Source organism: Tiliqua scincoides, chromosome 4 (assembly GCF_035046505.1).
Source record: "Tiliqua scincoides isolate rTilSci1 chromosome 4, rTilSci1.hap2, whole genome shotgun sequence".
In the NCBI taxonomy this organism is placed as follows: domain Eukaryota; kingdom Metazoa; phylum Chordata; class Lepidosauria; order Squamata; family Scincidae; genus Tiliqua; species Tiliqua scincoides.
The window spans coordinates 56,606,654-56,622,498 of record NC_089824.1 but is presented as its reverse complement, the minus strand read 5'-3'; the positions used below and the strand labels follow the sequence as shown (position 1 = coordinate 56,622,498).

General features: G+C 42.6%; 1 pseudogene; it reads right to left on the bottom strand.

Annotated features, from left to right (window-relative positions):
- Positions 1–15,251: 15,251 nt before the first annotated feature.
- On the bottom strand, positions 15,252–15,371 carry LOC136650199 (5S ribosomal RNA; annotated as a pseudogene).
- Between the last annotated feature and the right edge of the window lie 474 nt (positions 15,372–15,845).

Genomic DNA, 15,845 nt, shown 5'->3' with positions numbered 1-15,845 from the left:
TTTACACCCCATCCATTATGTACCAATGAGATATTACACTGTTTTGCTGGATCAGAGTTTGTGGGATTGTCAAACAAAGTCTGAAATGTGTTTGAGTAAGGCACTTAGAAAGGGCACTTAGGATCCAAGGGTAAATCAGATGAGATCTCCCTATTCCAATTTGAATTATCAACAATAACAATTAAAACCTTAGAAGTGTCATATTTATGTATCCTGGTATCTATATCCTAATTACCTATGATTATTAGTATTTCAATAGGGTCTAGCAAAATCTAGCAAACTAAGGGCGCAATCCTAATCCCTTATGTCAGTACTTTCCAGCACTAGCATATTCCAGCCAATGGGACATGTGCTGCATCCTGCAGTTGGGTGTCACTCAGGGAGACCTCCTTAAAGTATGGGAATGTGTATTCCCTTACTTCAGAGCTGCGTTGCCCTTATGTCAGTGCTGGAAAGCACTGACATAAGGGGTTAGGATTGCGCCCAAAGGCAAGTAAGAGAAGTTTCTGCCACAGCAAAACATAGGCTATAACTTGGAATAATAGAAAACTAGAAAGCCCAGAACATTTATTATAAATGTCAAAAAATAGAAAAATAGCTTCAGAAGATCAAAAGTGAACATATTAAACCTATTGTTTGTTTTTTAAATGAAATTGGCAAATTACAAATTTACAGCACAACAGGGAATAAATGTTGTACTATATTATTAAAACTATGGATGAAGCCACTATACAGACCCCAATCAATCACCCTTGATAGGGCAACATCATTTTGTGCTGATAGGTGTCATCCTATGCTGCTAGGATGACACCATTTTCATACACCTTCCTTTGTGTCTTTCAAACCTGACTTACGTTTTAGACTCCTTATACCTAAGAATAGCTCCTAATTAATTAGCTGAAGGGAAAATGCAACCCAGTAAGAAGGGCTAACAAGATTTATTATCTGTTCAAGTAATGTGGCACTGCGCAGCCATAATTCCCATTGCAGTTAGTGATTGAAAGTAGGTTAGTGAAGTGAGATGATTTTCCTTTTGCTCTGAGCGTATATAAAGTTTCAGATGCTCAACGAAAGAGAGTTTCAGAAAAACAGCCTTTTAAATATATGTAATGGTAAATGAAAGAGGAGCTGGGCAGAATGCTACATCATTCCCATTTATCTCTGTCTTGTTTGAAGGTCTGATTCATGTGTTTGCCAACTTGGGTTCAATGGCAATGAGTCTTATTTTGTGCTGAAAAGAAATGCCTTACAGCAAGCACTCAAGTCTGTCCATTTGTGTCTATCCCCCTGCCTGCCTTGTACTAAAACATGGACCTGCTACTTTCAGGACATATTCAAGGAAGTTTGTTTTAAGTGGTATTGGAATATAAGCATTTAGCAATGTCAGAAAACAGACCCACATTGGCAATACTCTCCATGACACAGGTAGGATAAGAACATAAGAAGAGCCTTGCTGGATCAGGGCAAAGGCCCACTGAGTCCTGCTTCCTGTATCTCATAGCGGAAGCTACCTCTGGGAGCACAGAAGACAACAAAATACAGGTTGAGACTAATTATTCGCGTGGGTTCCATTCCAAGCACTGGAATGGAGTGGATGGCAAAAAACGCACTATAGCAAATCAATTTAAAAAACAAAGTTTCTTTGCTCCAGTGATTTAAAAACAGCCTTATTGACCTTTGTGATGTGAGATAAGAGTCATTAAAAAGACAATCCATCAATCAGTAGTCCTCCAAGAGCTTACAAAGAGCTGAGGGCTTACACTCAGCCCCTCCCTTCACCAATGCAAAGGGATCACCTTTCTTTCACATGCTCAGGGGGAAGGGAGGGGTCGCCTGGAGAGAGGAGGGTTGATGGATTGTCAGCCAGCTGCCCCCCCCCTCTCATTAAGGAGGCTATTGTTAAAGGACAGTTCAGTTTTTTAAACTAATTTTAAAGGGATGAATTTTCCCCTTCTCCAGGGATCAGCACATTCCTTCTCATTTGCAGGGGCCATTCGTGTTGAGTCAAATCCGTGTATAAAAAAATCTGTGTATAAATAGGCTGGACCTTGTTAGAGATTTTAGGGGTTAACCTAACTTCTCTCAGAGAAGGAACATTAGGAAAAAATGAATAGTGTTTTTCTGTTAAAAACAGGGTAGAAAATGTCAAGATGACCTGCAGAGAAAAACATGTGTGTCATAGCATTCCCAAAAAGAACATTCCAAGGTGTTGTGAAATCAAAGTGCAAGCCAGAACTTCTCCATACATGGATAACGGATTTCCCAGTAAGGGCTAGAGCCATGCACCAGTATGCCAAATAAGGAGAGGGAAGTGACATGAATATCACATGGGTCACTTGTTTTCCATCCAAATCTACAAGTACAGGAGTTTTGGGTGTGGTTCGAGGAAGAAATCAAAGATCCACCTTGGGGTAACTTAGAACCTGTATCCATCCAAATCTATTCTTAATCTGTAAATAGCATGTAAATAAATTTTCTATATGCTTATAAAGAAGTCTATGTCTGCTTAGCAATTTGACCCAGAGACCAAGTCCCAAAAATCTCTCTATCAACCTGTACCTGCATCTTGTTGCCACTCCCTTGCATGTGGCCTTCTGAAGTAGCCTGTTTCTAAAACCAGGAGATTGCACAAACTCATTATGGCTCGTAACCTGTGATGGACTTTTCTTCTAGAAATCTGTCCAATCCCTTTTAAAGGCATCTATGCCTTTAAAGGATAAGTTAGCCTGCTTCTGTAATTCAGAATACTGTTTTGTCCTGCACCTAACTCACTGCCCAATCCTGTCAGCCCCCGCCCTCTATTAGCATGAAGATGGAGTCATGCTGGAGCGTGTGCTTCATCCAGTGGTGGTGGGAGTGTGATTAGGAGTACTGTCAGAGGTAAATAAATTTTTTTACTTACCTCTGTCTGTGCTGGTGGCCTATGGGTCTTCTGGTAGCTATCTGCTTGGTAAACCTGTCTCTGAATGAAGATGTCATGAAAGTACAATTAGCAGTAGATTTGCAGATTTATTAAAATGTATCATCCTGGTAGCAGTTCTGTGTAACTGGCAAATATTGTTGACAAAATTAATAAATCTTACAAAACTCAGAGTACATTTTTTATTCCAAGGGGTTTCAGAGGCCTTTCCTGTTGAGGTTTGTGATGTGGTCTTAATTACTTTTCAGAGTAATGCAAGATGTAGTTCTGTGTGGGAACTACTATACCCTCCTATCTATCTAGGACAAGCCAAGACATTATGTCTGGCAAGCAGCGTCAGTAATTGCCAGACTGCCTATCTGGACAATTGATCATTCTTAATGTATTGGTGTGACAGAGCTATTAAATGCAGTGTGTGTTCCAACACCTAAAGAGCATTTAGTATTTATGGAGAAGGCTATTTCTTTTGGCTAGCCCAATGTAATGTTCTTACTGGGGCTTATTCTTACTTGAAAACAGCTATGTCCACATGTTCATCTATAGAGAGTTTCAAGGATTACTTCTTTGGAAAACACCCCAAATAATTCCAACTGAATCTATCTTGTTTAGTAATTATTTTATAGTATGGATGTCATTGATGTGATCAAAGAAGCCAACAGGGATTCTGCAAGCATTATTCAAGTCTTTCCCAAGCATGCATCTTAACTGCATTTTAATTCTTATACAGGTGTGCGCCACTTAATGACGGGGATATGATCTCCCATCCCTGTTGTTATGTAATTAGGTCATTAAGTGAACGTAGTCCAATCTGTTGCCTATGTTGTGTAAACAGACACTCCCTGCCAGACACTAGCTGGCTGCATAGGCTACTGGAGATAGATTGCTCCTTCTTTGCATTAAGAGCCTCTCTGTTGTGTAAACAGACACTCTGCTGCAGGCTACGGGAGACACGATTGCCTCATTAAGAGCATCTTTATTGTGTTTTGACCACCGTCATATATGCAGTCTGTTGTTAAGCAGGTGGTTATTAAGCGATGTACAACCTGTAACTCCCAACACTTAGCTACATGCATATGAAAAAGACAACATTTAAACATGCTGTGTAATAGCATTTTTTGATAATTCACATGCTTATTTAACTCAAGTTGCAGCTTCTTAAGGTTTATAACAGCTTCCTTGGCAGGTGTTCTATACATAATTTCTATGCATGTATTCATAACTATTCTAAAAGATACCTATTCCATGACTTCCCCAGTTTGAATTTCACCCTGCCATTAATTCAAACTAGGTGGCCATAGGCATGCCACTCCATTATTGCAAAGCAGCAATAATAATTAATACAATTCTGGGTTGTTGTAAGGACAACCTCAAGGGTTAAATACACATAAAAAGACCTGCAGATCCAGACAGGAATGTATAAATGTTGAATATGCTTCTGTTCATGATTAAAAGTGTGGCCAGCATCCCAAATCTAACAAAATCCCCCTCTAATGCAGCCGCACCACTGACATGTGTGCTACTTTCTGCATGTGGACAGTCCTGGAGCTCTCAACTAGGTAAGGGAACATTTGTTCCCTCCACTGCCCCACTAGGTCTATTCAGACCTGCACTAGCAATTTTGCTGGTGCAAATTCCAGTGAACCCGGGTAGGTGGATTGAGTCCAGGCAGTGGGATGGGATATCAGTGGAGCTTCTGCTGCTGCTAACTGCCCCCTTCCCTTCCACAATACATTTAATCCACACACCAGTACCCACTCTATTCAGCCCCCACCCCTGCTCATCAACTTGTGCCAAGGTACCTGCTCTGGGGCTGCCACACTGTCACCTGGCTGCCTGCCACCTCTTACCATTGGGCAGCAGCCAGACAAGTATCATATTTTGCTATAATAATAATAATAATAATAATAATAATAATAATAATAATAATAATAATAATAATAATACAGGTATTTCTATACCGCCTTTCTTGGTCCTCAGATTTCTCCTCAGACTTTATTCAAGGCGGTTTACATAGGCAGGCAAATTTAAATCCCCGTAGGGATTTTTACAATTTGTAAGGTTCTATCTTTCAAGAAACCACAACATTTCAGTTGTTGCTTTCTGATCTGGCTTCACATTCTGGCCTCCATCCTCCCACGCTCAGAGCAGATGGAATAACTCGGCTCAGCTTGTCAGCTGCTTCAAGGTCGCACAGTGCCGGTAGCCTTGAACCGGCGACCTTCAGATGTTATCTTCAGGCAAATGGAGGCTCAACCTTCTAGACCAGACCTCCTGCCCTGTATAAGTGCACTGTAAGTGCACTGTACCTCCTGAACATGTGTTCTGGCAACGCAGCCCCTATAAGTGCACTGTACCTCCTGAACATGTGTTCTGGCAACACAGCCCCCAAAACGTCTGGGCTATAAGGTGCAAATAAACTGAAACATCTGGATAGCACTGAGAACTGGGGGACAAAAGTAGGATGTGGCGCCTGATTTCCTGAAGCACTGTCTGGTGCAGTTGCTCATTCCTTTCTAAACTGGAAACCGATTCCAGCGTCAAGCAGAGCATATGGTCCGTGTTACTCAGAAAGCTGCACGAAGATAGCGTGTTTGTAGCACCATCTGCTACAATTTTCCTTCATGTTCAAAGTTAGCTTGAACTCTGTCTCTGATGTGCCCAGTTTTGGAGTCGCCTTCCTGAACTTTGGTATTGACCCAAGGAAGGAAATAAGGAGGCCATTGGTTTGTCCACTTTGTTCCTCAAAAACTCTCCCATCTCTTTGAATGCAAACAATGCCTATCCTGCAACTCTTGTGAGCATTTCCCCTAGCAATAATATCTGCTGTACTGGACAGTCCTCTAAAATGTAATACTGTCTTTTGAAAAGACCAATGAAAATGATGGTAGTGTGGTGGAAAGAAGAGGAAATTCTGCTGTTAACTGCAGAGTGATCAAAATCACAACTGGTAAATCATTCTCGATGTAGTCTTAATTTTGAGTGGTAGTATAACTCATTTGCTATGAGGAAGAAGGGAATCGCTATGTAGTTATGGCTGTGATTAATACAGCCTTGGCCTGCAGTTTCACACTGATTCACAAATGGATATTGTATTTAACCTACCTTCACTTTATTACATTCTACCTACATTTGATGCTGCTGGAGCTTGCTGTAATGCAAGCAGATAGAACCTAATGTGCTTGTCTGAGATAGAAAAGACATATGGGCAGCAGGTGAAAGGAGTGAATGCACACCTCAATGGGGCTGGCTCGAGGTTTGAGAAAATCCTTGGCAAGGTGCCTAAGGTCACACTGACTGAGCAGCAATCCAAACACAATCTGGTGGGTTTCCTTTGATTTGGGTGAGCCCCACCCGTCCCTCCTTATGTGGTAGCAGATGTAAGTTTTTTTTCTGTCTTGGTTGGCCAGCAGCAACAGTGTTCTAGCTGGTGGCTGCCACCTGCCATATTTTCCCTACCCAGAATGTCTCATACAGTGTTACTGGCCCATTGAGAATGAAAAAATCCCAATCACCACAATAAGGAGACCATACCCAGCTGGTGGTCGCTCTCGGGCCAATCCACCCCAGGAGCAGGGCACCCAGGGCAGGCATTAGAAGCACACCTGCCCCCCAGATGCTAAGCTTTCTGTGACCTTTTTGCCAATATGCTGACACCACACTACATAACAAGATTCATGGCATTGGCCTGTACCACTCACCCACCACACTTGTATGAAACACACAGGGGAAATGGTGAGGACATTAGGCAGAAACAAGGGACATTGGTGATTGAAAATAACAGTGAAAGTGCACTGAGCACAAAAGCACTGAAGGAAGCACCAGACATCAAAAACTTCAGCTGCAATAAATTTTGTAGTCTTTTCCGCAAGATTCTTTGTTATTTTTTGTTTCAGTACATTAACATGGCTACCCTCTGAGACCAGTACAATTGGGAGAATCTGCACAAGTGACAAACACCCAGCTTTCAGGGTAACTTATTGGGACCAATTCAAAGAAACAATTTTTTTTTTTTAATTAAGAGCAGCAGAGCCCAATGAAAAACACTTTTGCCCTTACCCCTTGCAGGGTTCCACTACTCACCAGAACAAGCAGCAGCAGTGAGCCCGGAACTGATGGTGCCCCATTCAAAGTGTGGAGCTCAGAAGTAGGTGGCCATGACATGATAATATCACCACCAACTGCTTCAAGCTTTGTAAGCAGTCGCTTGGTCCAGGAAGCGTCTCTTCCACCGGCTTGGCGCAGTGCTGCCTGGAAGTGATCTCTCAGACTCGGACAAGTGCCAAGAGCCACTGGGCTAGCAAAGGCCCTTTAGGACCATGCCCAATTTGGCCAAAATGGTCACATTGGCCTAAAGCTGGCCCTGAACAGCAGCAGTTCAGGCCTTGTTAGACTATATACTCCCATGGAGCAATATAATTTTTATCAGAGGAGGGCTATTAATATTCCATGCTGGCTCTATTGGACATAAGAATAGGATTCAGTTCTGACACTACTGGTCACTTGGAATTCTTTTTTTTTTTTTAATCCTAACATCTCCATCTCCTCTCCGGCAATAACAGGGGCTGCATAGGTTGCTGCAGACTTCTCCCCAGCAGCAAGCTGCTGCCACCTGGTTTCCTTGCCAACCAGGACTGACCAAGACCTCCTAACATCTGAGGCAACATACTAAATGTGGACCCCCTTAATCAATGGTGTGCCTGTCTCCTACCACTCTCCAGTATTCCAGCTCAGCACCCTCCTCCCCTCCACATTTCCCCTTCCTCTCTGTCTCCCATTCCTTCTTTTCCAGTCCAAGGTGTCAAAGGATAAGGAGGAGCAGCTGAGGCAAGTAGATGGACAGAGATGAGTACTTCCTATCACTCTGCTGCCAGGCAGTCCAATCCTGAGCAGCCCGAGTGTGGGGTTGCCATGGCAGCAAAACTGCTGCCGCAGCATCCAGCATGCCCCGGGCAGCAGCTGCTGCTTCCTCAGGAGAAGGGGACATTTGTCCCCTTCCATTGAGAAAAGGAAGTAGCCCTGCAATGGGGCTACGCAATTCTATGGTAGCTCTGGAGCTGCCACAAAATCAGAGAGCTCTGTGTCGCTCAGAATCCGGTGGAACAGTGCTCCACTAGTCCCAGACTCCCCCTGCCCCTCTCCCTCCTCCACCACGCCTCTGCCCTGTCCTCCGCCTGCCTTCGCCCCACCTCCCCCTGCCCAGGAATGCCTCTTCCCCACCTCCCCTACACCCCCACTCACCTCTCCACGCTGAAAGAATCACATACAGGGAAAAAGTCATGTAGGCTATCTGGAGTTCTCTGGGGGAAGGTTAGTATATAAATGTGAAAAATAAAGAGCCTTTGTGAGTTGCAAAAGTCCATCTGCCATAGGGTGCAACTGGACCCCTACCACTGACCTCTAAATTCAGATCCATTCCTGCTCGTAACCTGGAATATCCAATTTTCAAGTCACGTTCTAGAATCCAACAGGTTAAACAAAGTTGCATTAATACACAATCAGGACCACACTGACAAGTGTTCTCACAACTGAAACATCACATGCTACCTATGCTATTTTTGACTTACCAAGGATATACAGAAAAAGACGCGGTGGAACTTGTAAATTAATGTACATACCATTTTACTTAAAATAATTTGTTATCTTATTTAGTGTTATTTTTGCACATTACAGGTTTATAAAAAGAAACAAAAGCTAGAAGAAGGATGTGTTGGTGAGACATGTGTCTTCCTTGTGCATGTCATGTGAGAATGACAATGTGGTTTAGGTTCTTTTAAAACTGCATGTCCAGTTGTCCACATAACCATAACCATGAAAAATCTAATATAATCTGAAACGTACTGGAGAAGTAATTTTCTGTATTTTTTGTTTTTAAAAAAATCTATTTTAGACTGCAGATAGGGACTCACATGACTGAATGCTCCTCCATACAAGAGATTCCATCCAAAGTACTGAATGCCAACCAAATGCCATTGATACCTAATCATGACTCTCTTGCTTCCATAGATTTCAGTGGTGTTGGTCCAGATTCAATTTCTGTGGATATGACCCAAATAAAAAACATTTTACACTTATTTCCTAGTAGGCTATCTGATCAGCAATGGGATTCCTCGGACATATGCCGCCTATTTTGGTGGCATATGTCTGAGAAGAGGAAAGGAGCAGGGATGTTTAAAAAGAATAAGATCCAGTAGGTGCTACTGCTGCTGGACACCCCCTCGTACCTCTTCCCCACCACCAGAGATCAGACTGAGGTGGAGCGCAGATTGAGGCTGGGAAGGGGGCAGCAATGGGGCCACCAGTATCCTATCTTCCTTCCCAGCTTTGATCTGCCTTCCCAGGTGGAACCTGGACTTGTTCCACCTATATAGCTGGTGCATGTTTGAGTAGATCCAACAAGGCAGTGGGGGCTTACACAAATGTTCTCTTGCCCGGCGGAGACCTCTGGGATTGCCCCCTGCAGGATGCAGTACACACTTCAGTGGTGCAGCTGCACCAGCAGCAGAAAATTAAGAGGGACTAGGTTGCCCAAGATTCTCTTTGAGAAATAAAAAAGAGGTTATAAAACACTCCTGTCCTCAGTGTCACCACACAAGCCCACCTCAGGCTTCTGGGTGCAAATATCCACCAAAAGTCAACTCTACATCTGCAACAGAGTAGAAAGACAATATAGCTAAGAATTCTTGATCTACACCTTTCGTGCATCCTTTGTAAGTTGAACACGGTCTAGGCTTTTCAGAATAAATGATAATGGTACTGGGTTTGTCACTACAATACTGAAAGGGCATAAATGTTCTGTAACAGTCCATTTTCTATCCCAAAAGGGTGTGCATTAACCAATGTTAATTATGTTAGAAATAAGTGAAAGAAAACAAAACAAAACAAAAAAACAGGTAAAAGTGATCTCTTTCATCGTACCTACCATCTTTTGCAAAGCAAAGTCAGTGACAACTTTAGCGTATTACATTCTTCAAACCTGTCTTCTATACATGGTTTATATACCACCATAACTGGGGGGAAAAAGACAGGTTCAGAGGTAATCTGCCACTAGTGTCTAGAAGGCAACCACAAGAGAAGACTATTTCTTTATACCCTATTTGTAGGCTACCCTCAGGCATTCAGTTGGCTGCTATGAGAAACAGGATCCTGGATGATGGACCATTCACCTGCTCCAGCAGTGTTCTCCCCCCTCTCCTTAATATCTCAGTGCAATTTCCAGGACTGTGATCTAATACTAGTGAATACTGATTTGAAAAAAACAAAACACCCATCCTCAAAAAATTATATCTACTTTAACTGAGCCTGAAGTGGTTTGTTATGTTATTCTGAAATAAAATTTAATTATTATTCTCTTCATAGAAGTTATGTTTTAAAGAGTTGTTTTGATTAAATCTTTTGTCTCCCTTCAGAATAGCCCATAGTTCTCTTTCTTTTTTCCTCTTGGAAAGGGAGATTCTTTTTAATTATCTTTGTTTAGTCATACCTGAATTGTGACTACTTTCCATCTTGGGAGGAATGCCTGGAAATTAATCCTGACACAGAAGCTGTTTATAGTGATTAAAACAAAAGTCTGCCTTCCTTTTAAAGAAAGGATTTGCCCGGTGAACATTTGCCATTTAGATTTTATAGGCAGGCTCCAATATATGTGCCATTAATTGGCTGTTTTTTGTTAAAAAGAAGAATACTTAATTATAAAGGTAAAAAAGGGTTTTGTTCTCTGTCAGGAACAAGTGCTGTTAAATGAATCGACCCACTCTGTTACCAGCAGACATCAGCATATGATGTGACCTTCCTGATTTTTCAAATCAGTAATTAATGTTGCTCTGAGATTCATGTTTTTCTCATTTGGATAAAGGTGCCTCTGTTATATCTTCAGTTTCTCCATCAGGGATCAAGGCTCTTTACATCAGCATCCATTCAAACTGCTCACCTAATGCTCTCCTCAGCAAAATGACATTTTGCGAGTTCTTTCCGTTTCTGGTTCTGATTTCAGGGTCCCTGTTGCAGCCCTGAGACTTCTTCCATGCCACCTTTCTTAATTGCTCTAGGAAAGCTGCTCTGTCATTTAATTAGTGACCAAAACTTTTCAGACTTGGAGTGGTGGTCTATTTCACATGCGCTTGCATCCATCTCATCATGTGTTATTTTAAAATCATGCTATCTTTAGTCAGGTTTAAACTCATGTTGTGTGATTTTTTAATTTTATAAAATCTTATTTTTTTAATCTTATACAATGGTGTCCTATAATTATAAAAATAATGGCTGGATCCAAAAGATCAGATGAATGTTTGGAATGTGCACAAGGTCTTTTCCAGCTCCACCTTTCTGCTGCAGCTCCTCTGCATCCCTTCAGACCTATATGCACTGTGGCTTAGAGCGAATGCCTCTGGGTAAACATTGGCAGCACCCTTCGCGTGCATGTGGAAAGGCTTTCTGTTGTGGACTTCGACCACTGTTCCTATACACCCCCAATTCACTAGCTGAACAACCCCAGTGAGTCAGAGACGCATGTTCGCCTTACATTCCTGTGTGCTCTCCTACCTCACAGACCACAGCACTCAGTGGGATAGAAGTGCACAGTTCTCTGGTAGGTGCCACCAATCTTTTTAATAGCCCGGCCTTCAGTTATGGGAAAGCTGAAGTCCTACGGGGCTACTTGGCATCAATGAAATTGCTGGCACAGTTCACAGCAGCCCAGTATAATGTGGGGCTGCTTGGGCGGGGGGGAGGGGGTCAGGATCTGGCCTAAGTGCTGGAAGCCAACCCCTCCTGGGCCAAGTCCACCCACTAGCACACCCACAATCCTCCTGAGACACCCTCGTTCAGCCCACCCCAACCTTCATGTGCTGGCCTCTCCAGGCCAGTGCAAACTCATTCCTGCCTGGTGGGGATATGGCCGGAGATCAGAGTGGGAAGGAGGACATGTTTGCTTCAGCACTCTGTTGGCACACCCATAGAACCACTAGCCATCTGTGCAGGTAACCCTGGTACACACACCATCGCAGTGGATGCCAGGCCAGGCCAGCAGCTTGGTCTTGTGCTGATGAAGTATGAATTCCATCAGCACAAGATCCAGATAAGACTGGGCTGTAAGTACATCAGGTGAACACATGCAGTCATGCTAATACCACATGTAGACTAATACCACATGTTTTAATTGCACCTGAACAAGGTTCATAAAACATTCTCATATGGAAGACAGGCAGACATGCACGAGACTCAAACATTGTAAGTTGGATCTGTAATTTGCTGAGAAATAGCATGAAAATGATGATGATGAATATCATGTTTCAAAAAGAAAAAATATCTCAAAGCAGTTTGCATAGTCTAGAAATAAGAAAATGTTTCCTCATCCCCAAAGGGCTCACAACCTAAAGAAAGACACAAGGGAGATACCAGTAAACAGCCGCTGGGGAAATGCTATGTTGAGATGAATAGGGGCAATTGCCCTCCCCTTGCTAAATATAAGAGGGCAACCACTTAAAAAGGTCCCTATTAGCAGGATAAATGGTAGTAATCCATGACAGCAATAAATGTCACAAAAGTAGATTCAGCAGCAGCCCACAGAAGCTGTTTTCAATATCAATGTCATTTGGTTCAATACCTCTATCATCAGCTAATGTGGAAGGAATGATCTTGTCAAATTAATGGATGATATAGAATTGGAAGAAAGACTAAACATTCAAAATGGTCTGAAGACAGTACAGATCTGGGTCATATCATGAAAAGGAAACAAGGACAAAGGGCAGTTTTACATATAGGGAAGAAAATTCAAATGTAAAAGCCCACAAAGAAAAATGTATTGGCAGCAGGGCTTCTAAGAAAATCTTTTTTTCTTTTCTTTTCCTGTTTGGGTAGATAAGAAGCTAAATATGAGATAGCAATATCAAGCTGTGCTGTGAAAGGCCAATGCTATTTCAGGTTGGTTCAACAGAAATGTCATTAATAAGATCTCAGCACTTAATAGTGCCACTTTAACTCTGCATTGCTTAACATCGCACATAGAATAATCCCAGGTAATAATTCCTGTGTACAGCTTGAGATGGAAGCTGGCAAGTTAGAAAGAGGAGAACTATGAAGGATACCTAAGAAAAATCCTTGGGGATGAGCTTCCGCTTGGTGGGCTGGTGCACAAGTTGATACCATCTGTGGGTGTTTGTCTCTTTTCAAGGGACAGCAAGCACGGCTCTGCCATCAGCAGCTTAGGCCTAGAAAACTGACTACAGCTCTCCCTCCCTTTTGTCAATCACTCTCACCTAAAACAGCAGTCTTTTTCCCCTCACCATCTCTGGGAGGGTTTAGCCCTCCCCACCTATCTGTACTAGGATTCCCAACTCTAACGGATGATTTTATTCAACATGATATAATCTTGGAAGTTCCTGGAGATCTTGTTAAAACATCCAAGATGGCTTTATGCAGTCACCTGGAGTTTGATGCTAATTCCTGGAAACTGCCAGCTAATCCCGGAGAGCTGGCAATCTTACTCCCCCCCCATGCCTATCTTAGGAGGGGCTCTGTCCTCTCTGTCACCCTACCTTCCTCCCAACGTCTATAGTATTGCACAGTTGTTCAAAAGCATCTTCCCAGTTGTCAAAGCTTGCCCACTGCACCACAAAACCGGATCTAGATTGATAGTTTTGGTTTTGGAGAGAGGAGAAGCCCATACTGCCATGATGGAAGTAAATTTTTTATGGAATGTTATAGTAAGACCGACATTTCACTTACGTTTTAATATTGTGTGCCTGAAACATCTCCAGTCTGCCAAGACACTTCACTTATGTTTTAGTGTTGTATGCCTGAAACATCTCCAGTCTGCCAAGGATCTGTATAGCAGCAGTGCTTCCCCTCCTTCTAAATTTTTGTGACTAGAGCACTGTAGGGAGTGAGTCAGGATGAATATTTATAAGGACTCCAAGTTTGTTTTATTCATAGTGTTAAGAAGACATGTTTGTATGCATGCATACACAATGGTGGTGCTCAGGAATACTGACTTCTTCACGCTGAGTTTGGTCAGCTTTGGTATTGGTGCTACTTTTGGTATTGGTCCTACACACAGCTTTTTATTTCAGAAAAACTAATTATCAAGGTGACCCTTGAAAAGGCAATTCAGGGCCCAGTCCTATCAACTTTCCAGCACCGGTGCAGTTGCAATGCAGCCCCAAGGTAAGAGAACAAATGTTCCCATACTTTGAGGAGGCCTCTTTGCCTTCCTCCCCACCAAAAGATGCAGTGCACATCCCAATGGCACGGCTGCACCGGCACTTGAAACTTGGATAGAATTTGGCCCTCAGTCTATCCAATGATCAACCCTAATCACATTTATCAAGATCTGCTCTCTATATTTACTTATTTATAGTTTATGCTAATATATGCATAGTATACAAACGGGAATAGAAAAATAGTTCATTTGGTATTGAGCTTTTTTTCTTTTCTTTTTGATGTAACTACACCCACCCGTAAAGAATGGGATACCTCATAAAGCATCAGACCTCTGCTCACACTATTAGTCATGATCTGGAAATGATTTAACAGCTTAATAATGCTATAATATCATTTATCGGTTTGATTTGGGCTGATAGGTAATTGAATGGACAGAACCTGGTAACCTCATGACTCAGACGGGCCTGCTAGTCAGGGCTGCATTTGTTCAAATCTCATCTCTTCCCTGTCTGTGCATGCTGGGTGGATGTTATTATTACTGTATTTTTTAATTTCCCAAGTCAAAAGAACAAATGATAAAACATACAGAAGAAAAAACTTCAGAAATATAGTAGAACACTGAATTGGGGGCAATAATCACCCACAAAAACACAGGGGGGGGGAAATCTCAGGAGTTTTTAACCCCTGCCTTTCCCTGGATCACCTGCAGGCTCTGTAGGAGCTGAACATGTCCATGAGATTGGGTGAAACAGTAGGTGGCAGGCTGGAGTAGGTGAGTACACTGGCAGGTGTGCCCCCCACACAGCCCACCTCCATGCTGCCCATCCCCAGCCTCAGATAGCTGGTACCTCCTTTTCTCAGTCATGCTACAGGCTGCCCACATCCCCCATCCATTCCCGTATCAAGTCTATATCTGTTGATGTAGCCAGTCTTAGAACTGGACTACTAATGGTTGGCAACCTTCAGTCTCGAAAGACTATGGTATAAGCCATGGGTGCTCAAACTTTCAACTTTAGGGATCCTGGACCTTTAAAATTGTGAAGGAGCGATAATTTTAGCAGGTGCAGCTTGTCATCTGTGGGATGACAAGTTGCACCTGCTGAAATTCTCTCTTCTATACACTTGTTAAAGGTCCAGCATCCCTAAAGTTGAAAGTTTGAGCACCCCTGGTATAAGCCTACAGCACCCGGTATTCTCAAGTAGTCTCCCATCCAAGTACTAACCAGGCCTGACCCTGCTTAGCTTCCGAGATCAGACAAGATCAGGCATGTGCAGGGTAACAGTTGCTGCATAACTACTGATTATACAAAGTTTACTAACTTTTTACTGAGATCTTGTTTTTCAATGTAGTTGAGTTCAGCATTTAAACTTATACAGTTTACTGAACTGTTCTGTTTTTGCAGTTGGCTAGAAAACAACTGCACAGCAAAATGGATGGCCTTGTTTAAAACGAAAAGGTGTTTGGGAGCTGAATGCTCACATGATGACCACCTTCTTTTCTCTCTTGAAGTGTTGGGTTCGTCAATATCAACACGACACCCTCCTTGAGTGAGACCTGAGACAATTCCCCCCACCCCAAGAGCTGGCAGAGTGCATAAATATTAAATCCTACCAGAGTGCATGAATTTGATTGTGGCATACAAGATAAGTAAAGTTTTCTCAATCTGGCCCATAATGAAAAATAAATCCAAATAAACTGAACAATACATCTGAGCAATGTTCACACCCGTAGTTTCCCCAACCAATCTGTCATCATTCCATGCTTAAG